Source organism: Mobula birostris, chromosome 1, assembly GCF_030028105.1.
Source record: "Mobula birostris isolate sMobBir1 chromosome 1, sMobBir1.hap1, whole genome shotgun sequence".
Lineage (NCBI taxonomy): Eukaryota > Metazoa > Chordata > Chondrichthyes > Myliobatiformes > Myliobatidae > Mobula > Mobula birostris.
In genome coordinates, this window is record NC_092370.1 from 168,052,993 (window position 1) to 168,065,140 (window position 12,148).

The window sequence follows — 12,148 nt, forward strand, 5'->3', positions numbered from 1 at the left end:
CTGCTTCCATTGTTAGCACTAGGTGTTTGCGCTAATCAAAGACCCCACCCACCTCAGACATTCTCACTTCTCCCCTCTCCCACTGGACAGAAGATGTTGGTTGTCCATTGTATCTGATGATGCCAATGAAATCTATGTGGGAGAGTTTTTTTAAATGGAAAAGCCATTGCATTGGGGAAATTCTACTCTCTTTGCCTCGGAAGTCCGGGTCCAGTGGTACAATAATCATCACAAACTGGGGTCTTCCTTATTGATATGGATAACCATGGCTTCTTCTGTGCCTTATTATGCTTTTGCTCTCCTCAAAGTATTGCAGAACTGCCTTCTTGGTCGTTGGATCTCACTGTTGATCTCAGCTGCCCAGTCCACTGGAGCTGACTTCACATGCTTGTAAAAGCATGACCCTATTTCACCAGGATATGAGGCCCACTGGCTACCCTCACCTGGTTTAGCCCACCTGTCAAAGCAGTATACCAGAGTGTGGCCATCTGTCACATACAAACTGCTACTTGGAGCCACATGCGAGAGCCGAATGTCCAATGGGGACTGAAGGTGAGTGAGCTGCCCCAGAATGAACACCACAAGCCGCTTTACCTGAGGTTCTAGCCCTCCTTGGACACGGCAGTATACACTGGATGAATTCCTCCATTGATAACTAATAAGAACTAATACATATTTCATACTACTGTAATAGCATTGGTAGTGTTTCAATATGTTCTATATTTCATTTTAATACATAATTTGCTACTCAGTTAAATGGTAGTTTGTCTCTTTTATACTTTTTAACTATTCCCAGGAAACCGACTAATTGGGGTAGCCGCTTAACTGGGCCAAAATGCAGTGAACCTGACATGTCCCAATCAACTGGAATCCACTGTATTACCATTTTCACAGGTTTACTTTCATTAAAGTTAATCATAGCAAAACTACCCCCATATTCTGGAATTGATAATCTGCTGGGAACTGTGCTTTCTGATGCACAAGTCTAAAGACTTGAATTTCCTCCTCTCTCAAGCTTAAATTCTCACCTCAAAGCTTATACCTTTAGGAAAAGGGAAATCATGGAACAAAGAGAAAAATAAAATGGGAAAAAGAAAGTGGCAGAAATAATAAATCAGAAATAGAACAGGTGGACATAACATTGGATCATAGGGAAGTAATGAAATTAATGCAGTTAGAATAGAAAAAACTGATATAATAAAAGAACAAAACAAACTCAGATTAAGACAGAATATCAGGTCTAGTTAGATTGTATTCACGCATTTATAAGTACCCTACAGATGAGATACCAGCAGTATTACCACAAATGCTTAGTAATTTATTAGGTGTAGCTCCAGAGGATACACAAATTTAAGAGGGACAGAACATGTGCAGGAAATTGTGTCTCAGTCAGCTCTCAGTGGCAGAAAAAATAATGCAGAGAAAACAAAAATATCTCAAGATCCAGAGCACAATAAGGAGCATAGATTTGAGAAATCTTGCCTGATTAAAAATGTTTTTGAGATAACAGTCAATGATAAAGAAACAAATTTAACTTAGCTGGATCATTAAAAAAGCCTTTCATAAGGTTGCCTGCAATAAACTAACGACTAAAGTTTGAGAGAATGCATTGCCAGGGCTGGCTAAAGGTAACAATCCAGAAGGAAAGTACCTGTGAATAGTTCAAAGAAATCAGTTGTGATAGTTTACAAGTGTCAATGCTGAGATCGCTATCATCCTCAATTTACATTAACGACTTAAACTCTGTAATGTAAAGAGTTTCTATTTGTAAATGACACAATATTGGGAGGAAAAGTCATTACTGAAGAGGAAATGAATTAAATTGGCTATTAGACAAAGGAAGTTCAATATAGATAACTGCAAGATGGTACATGTTCAGAATCAGAATCAGATTTAATATTACCGGCATATATTGTGAAATTTGTTCACTTTATGGCAGCAGTACAACAAAATGCAAATAAATATACAGAAAAAACTGAATTAAATATATATGTCTTTTACTAGTTAAATTAAAACAAATAATGCAAGAAAATAAACATAAAAGTAGTGAGGTAGTTTTCATGGGTTCAATGTCCATCTAGAAATTGGATGAAGGGAAAGAAGCTGTTCCTGAATCGTTGAGTGTGTGCTTTCAGGCTTCTACACCTCCTTCCTGACAGCAACAATGAGAAGAGGGCATGTGCTGGGTGTGGGGATTGTTAATGATGGACGCTGCCTTCCTAAGGTGCCGCTCCTTGAAGATATCTTGGACACTATGTAGACTAGTACCCATGATGGAGCTGACTAATTTTACAAGTTTCTTCAACTTGTGCAGTAAACACCCCTCCCCTATAGCAGACAGTGATACAGCCAATTAGAATGCTCTTCACAATATATTAGTAGACGTTTTTGAGTACTTTAGTTGACAAACCAAATCTCCTCAAACTCCTAATGAAATATAATCACTGTCTTGCCTTCTTTATAGCTGCATCAATATATTGACTCCAGGTTAGGTCTTCAGAGATACTGACACCCAGGAACTTGAAATTGCTCACTCACTCCATTTCTGATCCTTCTATGATTGGTTTGTGTTCCTTCATTTTACCGTTTCTGAAGTCCACAATCAACTCGTTGGTCTTGCTGATACTGAGTGCTATGATACCACTCAACTAACTGGTATATCTCGCTCCTGTACACCCTTACATCACTCTCTGAAATTCTGCCAACAATGGTATCATCAGCAAATTTATAGATGGCATTTGAGTATGCCTAACCCCACAGTCATGAGTGTAGACAAAGTACGGCAGTGGCCTAAGCACATATCCCTGTAGTGCATCAGTGTTGATTGTCAGCAAGGTGGAGAGATGATCTCAAGTCCACAGATTGTTGCCTGCCGGTTAGGAAGTCAAGAATCCAGTTGCAGAGGGAAGTACAGAGGTTCTGTAGCTTTTTGATCAGGAATGTATGAATGATTGTGTTAAATGCTGAGCTATTGTCGATAAACAGCATCCTGACATAGGTATTTGCACTATCCAAGTGATCCAAGGTCACGCGGAGAGCCACTGAAATTGCATCTACTGTGTTGACAGGCAAACTGCAATGGGCCCAGGTCCTTCCTGAGACAGGCATTGATTCTAGCCATGATAAGAAGAACAAAAAAAAATCACTTTACTTCAAAGGTGCAGGTGGAAAAGAAGATTGAAGTTATCTTTAAGTACACATACTGTAAACACTACATGTTGTGCCACATATCAGTAGAGCAACAGATAAAAAAGCAAACCAAGTTATTTTTTCTCTGTATAGAATTCATAAGTACAAAAGTTAAGCTAAACCTATATTAAATCTTTGTTAGACTGCACTTAAAACTAATACATACAATTGCAGTCCGCAAATTATTAAAGGTTAGAACCACGTAGTTCAAGTCCCCGAAGTAAAATCTGTAATCCAGTGACAGTACAGGATCTTTCAGAAAGATCTTTCGTTAACTTCCTATGCTTGCTGGCTGAAATTTACATCAATAAAAAAATGTTACTGAAGATGTTCTTAAGAATCTAGTATCTAGTAGTTTTGTAAGCTGCTCACACTTTATATCCCCAGCACCATCTTGAAGACATATAGGGGAGAGACTGAAAATCTGGTTGAATGATGCAACAACAACCCCTCAATGTCAGCAAAACCAAAGAGCTGTTTACTGACCACAGGAGGAAGAAATGGGGATCTATCAGTCACTCCTCATTCGAAGATCAGAGGTGGAGAGAATCAGTAACTTCAAATTTCTTGGCGTTATCATTTCAGAGGATCTATCCTACAAATAGTACGCAACTAACATAACAATGAAGGCATGGCAGCTCCTCTACTTTCTTGGATGTTTACACAGATTTTTGCATGCCATCTAAAACTTTGACAAAATGCTATAGATAAACAGTAGAAAGAGTCCTGACTGGTTGCACCATAGCCTGATATGGAAACACCAATTCCCAAGAACAGAAAAACTTACTAAAAGTGGTGGATACAACCCAGTCCATCACAGGACACGCCTTCCCCACCACTGAACACGTATACAAGGTGCACTGCCACAAGAAATCAGTCATCACAGACCACACCATTCAGGCCATGCTTACTTCTTGCTGCTGCCACTGGGAAGGAAGTACAGGAGTCTTAGGTCCCACACTACTACGTTCAGGAACAGTTATACCCTACAACCATCAAGCACCTGAACCAGCATGGATAACTTCTCCCAGCTCAACCCTGAACCTATCAACTCACCACAACCTATCAAGTCACTTTCAAGGACTCTACAACTCATGCTCTCAGTATAATCTATTTATTGATTTATTATCACAATTTTTTTGTATTTGCAATTTGCATTCTTTGGTTGTCAGTCTTTGCATGTAGTTCTTCACTGATTATATTTCTATCTATTTCTTTGTTCCACTATGAGTGCCTACAATAAAATAGATTTCAGGGTAGTATATGGTGACATATGCATACAGTACTTTGATAATAAGTTTACCTTGACCTTTGATTATCAGGACTGAAGATCCACCTAGTGAAGGTGAGGAGTACATAGTAATGAGGAGGGAAGTGCAAGTTATTCTGAGGTTAAGAAACCTATGAAAAGTGAAAATCAAATGTCTTGTAATTCTAGCTCCACCGATTTCCTATCTACAAGCAACCTGATCATCAGATTGAGGGTCTTCAGAAAAGAAAACATTCAACAATGTCGAAACTAAAGATATGAAGTAAACGTAATGTGGAAGTTAGATACATCTTTGTTAAAGAGTGGTGTTGCTAAGGAGATGCTCAGAAGATAAAATAACAAAGGGCAAATGTCAAATATGAATCTTCCAGATGCCGGAGAAAAGAATTTCTGTTCCTCCTAACTAATGAGGCATGGTTCTCATGAATTCAGCTTTCCAACAGCTGCTGAGTTCGAGTGATTTGTACACCTGATCCCGATAAACTAAGGACAGAATGAACATTAAAAATTATGGTGGGAAGTCTTGTTATAATAGCTAAATAGCCATCCCACAAAAAAGTTGACTATCACCTCTGTGAAAACCACAAGTCTTCAGGTTTCAGATATTTGCATTTTAACCTGATCTGAGCCTGCTTTTAAGGCAGTTGCAATTCAGCAAAGTAATTTGGAAAATAAATGCAGAAAAAAACAGCTGATCGTACTTGAAGGTTACGTATACAGTTGTTGTGTATTTAATGTTTCAGTAATATTTGTGCAATATTACAAATATACTGCTTGATTAAGCATTCTTTATTGTCTACATATTCATTTTGGGTTATATGTAAAAGTATGTGAATAGTATACGTCATTACACTACCGCATAATATCTGCACCACTCACTAAGGTAAGTATCCCAGTTCTCAGGTTTTTCTTTCATTTAATTTTTGGAGTTACAAAACATTACAGTGGCAGTGAGGTATTTTTACAATAAACACGAGACAACTACCTACCTGCTGAAGTGCAGCACGTTTTTTTCTGCAAAAGGGAAGATGTTCAAAATTTTAAAAATGCAGCACGTCTTTCTTTGGAAAGGGCCAGAGACAGTCGAGTTAAATAAAAAGGCAGACAACAGATTAAATTCACGGGTACATAAACAGTGAGTACTGGGCAATAATAAGAAATAAATAAAAGCAGAAATGGATGGCTACATCAGAAAGACAGACTGATCAAATGCTCAACAGATAACTGTGTGATAATATACTGAACAAATTGAGCAGTATTTTGAAGCAAATGAAACAGCCAATGCAAAACAAATGCCAGTGTTACTGAGTGTAATAGGTGGAAAAGCATACCATTTGCTCAGAAGTTTAACTGCTTCAACCAAACCAGCCGAAATGAGCTTTGCTGATATCATGAAAGTAGTGCAGGAAGATTTAGAACCAAAGCTATTGTCCATTGCAGAATATTATAGGTTAGTGGCTGAATTAAAGAAATCGTCTGAGCATTGTCAGTTCAGTGATGGGCTTAATGATGCACTGAGAGACTGTTTAGGTTGTGGAAACTTACAAGAAAGCATTCAAAAATAACTCCTAACTGAAGCAGAACTCACATTTAAAAGAGAAGTTGAAATCACTGTATCAATGGAAACAAAAGGAGTATGCAGGAGAAACAGCTGACACAAACTGAGGGCTCCTTGAACAAGAAGGTTCAATGTTTCACTCCCAGACAGGCAGTCCTGCCGAGGGATTACAGATGTGATCAAAAGCAGGTGTATGGAAAGATTAAAAACAGAACAGGATCACTCTCCTACACAGTGGAGATTGCATCTGATATCATCTAGAAATGATAGATTTATCAGCTGAGGAGAGCAGAATCAATTGTCAGAGGACAGAGATGGCCAGAGCTGTCAGGACCACTTCCTGCAGTCCCACCCAGAGTCAACTCTTACAAGGATTATAGAGGAGGCCCCAGAACCTGAGACTGTTTCACAGCCACAAGTCTTACCTACCAAGCAGTTTGACCCCCACCCCCATTGACATGAAAGACATTATCCCACAATAGTAAGAAATTTTCCATATAATTTATTATGGATTATATGTAAAACTACAAGAATAGCATATGTCATTAGCCAACACATCATGTGTACAAGCCTCAATAAAGTAAAAGTAGGTAGGCCCGTATCCCTGGCTCTACATTTTTCTTTGGGTTAATTTTTGTAGTTATAAAATGAAACAGAATAAGCTGAACAAACAGTCCTGAATCTTCCTGTGTAAGTACAAACATGCAAACTCAATTATTTGCAGAAGATTGCCATCTGACCCCTCACATCTGCTCCACCATTTAATATGATTATGACTAATCTGGTTATAACCTCAATTCCACATTCATGTCAATGATTTCAACTTCCAATATGCAAAAGGAGCGATCTGACATCAGTTGTGTATTCAAATAAAAATATTTGAAAAAGATAAATTAAAAGTCAATGACGAGTCTTGATTATACTTCTGTATTACATAAACTTGTGATTATAGTCTCACTTTTCGCTGAAAAAAGTCATTACTCAGTCAAACGTTGCAAGTACGGTCTTCATAGATTACATTCTTACAGGGTTAATAGAATTATTTGAGTACATTATGGAACAATGTACAAACATACTAATGTATTTATGAATTTTCCGAGTATGAGATCAAAATTTGCCACCAGCATTTCCATATAAAACTGGTGGTATTTTTCCCACGTAAATGCCGCTAAGTTTAGACAACCTATTCCAATGCAGGAAATAACAAATATGCTGGCCACTCTTTGTTGGCAATTATGCAACTTCCCTCTAGAGGGCAGCGGCAGAGTGCAAACGTGCTGCAACCCTCTACCAGTTACACTGGGTTATTTGTTCAATGAACTTGCACCAGATTAAAGCTTGCTGGAGAAATAGCAGCATTCCTGAAACAGGAAAGGAACAGCTACAAAGTACTCAGGTAAGAATTATACATCTGACGTTTATTTCTACTTAAAAGTTCCTACTTTATAGATTTGATTGTTTTTATTTTTATTGTTTTTAATTAGGTTATGAATGTTCATTCATTTCAGGTGACATGGCTCAATTTTATTTCTCCAAATATTCAAAGGACACGAGATCCTAGGTTTTATAAAGGGGACGTAAGATACAATAGCAAAAAGCTGAGCTTGTACAAATCAGAGACACCAGAGACTTCAAATGATGGAATATGGAACAAATAAACAAACTGCACAAGGAAATCAACATGTCAGGCAGTATCTTTGGAGGGAAACAAACAGCTGACGTTCATCTTCAACTTGTACAAATTAGTGGAATAGGCATACCCCTGGGGTATGACTACATTATGAATCTCAGCTCATAAGATCACCAGAGGATTTAGAGTCTTTCAATTTAACAAAGAAAGGGAGCTCATGAGGTGAACGAAATTTGAGTTATCACACAGAAGCTAAAATCAAAGTTTTAGGAAAGTTAAAAGTCTTGCCATTTAATGGCTTAATACTTAGAAAGCAATAAACAAAATACCAAATTACCACAAATAGTATTTATTTATATATATTCACAAAGAGGGTAAGATATGGAACACCAGACTGGAATAATGATTTTTGGGAATTATTCCTCTGATTCATGGACCACGCTACTGCCTTCAGTAAGCAACAGCACATTGCATTGGATCTTCAAGACTGAAAAAAAGATTTAAGGAATGAAGTAAATGTGTTCATGTCGCAGGAATTTTATTTGTACCACTGTAAGGAGAAAATAAAAAGGGTTCACGTCATATACATAGCTACATCTCTGTAAACCCATAACAAGATTTGCGCATGGAGCACTTTCTGAATTCAATTTTATTGTTGCACTAACAGTTGTCAAGCTTCATTAAATTACATGCAAACTTCAATCTTTAACCAAATATAATCAATGCACCTTTGTAGCCTACTTAAGGAAGCAGAGAACTATTGTATAATGTGAGGGGAAAAACAGAAAAATACTATCTAAATGGTGAGAGATTACAGAGCTGAGATGCAGAGAGATCTGGGTGTCATACTGGACGATTCATAAAAGCCAGTGTGCAAGTACAAGTTGGAAGGCTAACAGATGGTATTGTTTATTGCTGGAGGAATTAAATTCAAAGTTTGTGAGTTTATTTTAGAGAATCGCTGAGACCAATTTGGGAATATTGTGTGCAGTATTCAAGTCCTTTCTTAGAAAAGGTTGTGCAATTGCTTTGGAAGATTATAGAAGGCCATTCATAACAGGTTACTAGACATAGCTGGAATGAACAGATTTTCCACAAGCAAAGGTTCGATATTTTGTATTCACTAGTTTAGAATAGTGAGAAATGACTTCATTGAAGTCATGAAGTCAGTGACACACAGAATGAAAAGAGGCTATTTAGCCCATCACATCCATATCAACTAGTGAGCATCCACCCATATCAGTCCCATCTCCTAGCACTTGGCCCATACCCCTTTACACCCAAGTCATTCAAGTGCTCATTTAGAGACTTCATAAATTATGTCAGCATCCCCATTTCAACTTTACCCCTTATACATTCCAGGAACTCATTAGTCTCTGGACAAAAACTGTCACCTTCATATATCCTCTAAAACCCTTGCCCTAAATCTCTTTTCTCCAATTTTATCTACCTTAGATATGGGGGGAAAATGTTTCCTGCTGTCTACTCTTAATAGTTTTACGTAGTTTTATTCTGTCCTCTGTTCATCTCCTCCACTTCAGCAAGAACAGATCCAGCCTGTCCACATAATGAATCACTCCACCTGAGACAACATCCTATTGAATCCCCCTCCTGGATCCCCTTTTTCCCTAACCTCATCAGTACTCCAAAAATGGATCACCTCACATTTACATGGATTGTACTCCATCTACCATTCATCAGTGCTCCTTCAGGTCAAAGAGTGCCCCTCCTCTCATTGGTCTATCTACATACTATGAAAAGCTCTCTTGAACAAATCTCAAAAATTCTACCCACTCTGAGCCTTTTACAGCAATGAAACCCCAGTTAGTATTCAGGAAATTAGAATTCCCTCATATTATAACACTATTGTTATTGCATCTCTCTGATCGTGGCCCACATATTTGTTGATTGACAAGAGAGCTGAAGCAAAACTCAACTTACTGACACCTCTCATTTTGCTCCTAATCTCTGCCCATGCAGCCACATTTGAAGAGTTTTTTCTGGGATATCTTCTCTCAATACTAAACTAATGTAATGTCTTCCTGACTCACCTTTAATATTTTAAACTGTGGGGTACTAAGTTGTCAGTCCCGCCCCTTTTTCAACCAATTCTCTTTTTTTTAAATTAATTTTTTATGCATTTCTACAAGAAACTACAGAGAGAAACCCAACAACAAAATGGAGATTTATATAGTGTGAAACAAACAAATCCAATATGTTTGGAATAAGAAAAAACAATAACAATAAGAAAAAAAAGCACCCAAAAGAGAATTATTTAAAATTAATATCCACCCCAACCTCCCACTGAAAAAGAAAAATCCAGGCCAACCATTTGCATATAAAAGAAAAAAAAATCAATTGGAGCATTCAACCCCAGAGAACTGTAAATATATATAGGAAAAAAGTATAATGCCAACTACCAAAAGTATAATGTAATTCACAACAAAAAAACCATATAACTTACAAAAGAAAAGCTGAAAGTAAGGAATTGTAGCATACAACAAAGGATAAACTTACCCGAAAGAAGAATTAAGACAATATTCAAGAAAAGGTCCCCACACCTTATGAAACTTTATGTCCGAATTAAGAAGTGAATAATTAATCTTTGAGGTCTAAACAGGCCATAATATCACTAAGCCATTGAGCATGAGTGGGTGGGGCAGCATCTTTCCACCTAAGAACCAACCGTCTAGCCAAGAGAGGCAAAAGAGAATGTTCGGCATTTAGTCGGACTCAAGTGCAAATTTACATCACCCAAGGTGCCAAAGAGAGCAACCAGAGAGTTAGGTTCTAAATGGCAATTAAGAATATGAGATAGGGTTGAAAAAACTTCTTTCCAGAATTTCTCTAGACTAGGACAGGTCCAATACATATGAATAAGGGAAGCCTCAGCCCCTTTACACTTATCACAGACAGGACTAATGCCAAGATAAAACTGCGATAATTTCATTTTAGACATATGAGCCCTGTGTACAACCTTAAACTGCAAAAGGCAGTGGTGAGCACACAGAAAGGTTGAGTTGACTGACTTAAGAATTAAATCCCAAACCGCATCAGATAAGGAGATATTTTGATCTTGTTCCCAGGCAGTTCTAATTTTATCAAAAGAGGCACGCCTCAAAATCACTAACTTATCCCGAATAGCAGAAATTAAACCTTTACCCAATGGATTGATACAAAGAAACAAGTCCAGAACATTTTTCTCAGGCATCTCAGGAAAGTTTGATATCAAAGGGTTAATGAAATGTCTAATTTGAAGATATCTAAAGAAATGAGTATTAGGTACATTAAAATTTACAGACAATTGTTGAAAAATTGCAAAACGAATACCTATGAAAAGATCTTCAAGCCCCTAATACCCTTTCCATGTCGGTCGTAAAATGTTAAATCCCACATAGGTAGGAAAAGATGATTGTATAAAATAGGGCTAGAGAGAGAAAAACCATGAAGACCATTAAATTTTCTGAGCTGAGCCCATATTCTTAAAGTATGTCTGATAAGAGGATTAACAATTAGTCTAGGCAAATGACAAGGAAGTGCGGAACCGAGAAGTGCAGAAATTGTAAGATCCTTAGTAGGGTTCAACTCCATTGCCACTCATTTTGGGCAGTCAGACTTATTATGGAAGAAAGACCAAAAAACAAGACAATGAATATTGGCTGCCCAATAATATAGATGAAAATTAGGCAAGGCCATACCACCTTCCTTTTTAGATTTTTGAAGATGAGCTTTATTAAGTCTAGGGTGTTTACCCTTCCATAGATAAGACGAAATAATAGAATCTAACCCATCAAAAAAAGCTTTAGAAATAAAAATCGGTAAAGACTGAAATAGATACAAAAATTTAGGAAGGATATACATTTTGATAACATTAATACGACCTACAAGAGACATAGACAAGGGTGATCACTGTGTCCAACTCTGTTTTGTAGAGTTCAGAAGACCGGTAAAATTTTCTCAAAAAAGATTCTTAAAGTTCCTTGTTACTGTAATACCAAGATAAGTGAATTGATTGTTATCTACTTTAAAAGGGAGGTCATGGAATACTAAAGCTTGTGCTTCTCTACTGATTGGAAAGAGTTCACTCTTATGTAAACAACAGGAATTCTGCAGATGCTGGAAATTCAAGCAACACACGTAAAAGTTGCTGCATTCACCAGCAACTTTTATGTGTGTCACTCTAATGTAAATTAAGTTTATAACCATAAAGTTGGCTAAATTTATTAAGAAGTGAAAACATTGAGGGTAAGGAGGTAAACAACAGGAATTCTGCAGATGCTGGAAATTCAAGCAACACACATAAAAGTTGCTGGTGAACGCAGCAGGCCAGGCAGCATCTCTAGGAAGAGGTGCAGTCAACGTTTCAGACCGAGACCCTAAGGAGGTAGTTAGGTTTGATATAAAAAGTAAAAGATCGTCAGCATAAAGGGAAACTTTATGCTCAACACCTCCCCTCCAAATCCCCATCACTTCAGCACAGCTACGAAACGCAATGGCAAGT

At 37.5% G+C, this 12,148-nt stretch overlaps 1 protein-coding gene across 6 annotated transcripts in view; it reads right to left on the bottom strand.

The window, feature by feature from the left end:
- pcnx1 (pecanex 1) overlaps positions 1–12,148 on the bottom strand; it is a 253,752-nt gene that overhangs the window by 127,352 nt on the left and 114,252 nt on the right. The gene's annotated exons all lie outside the window — the stretch shown is intronic.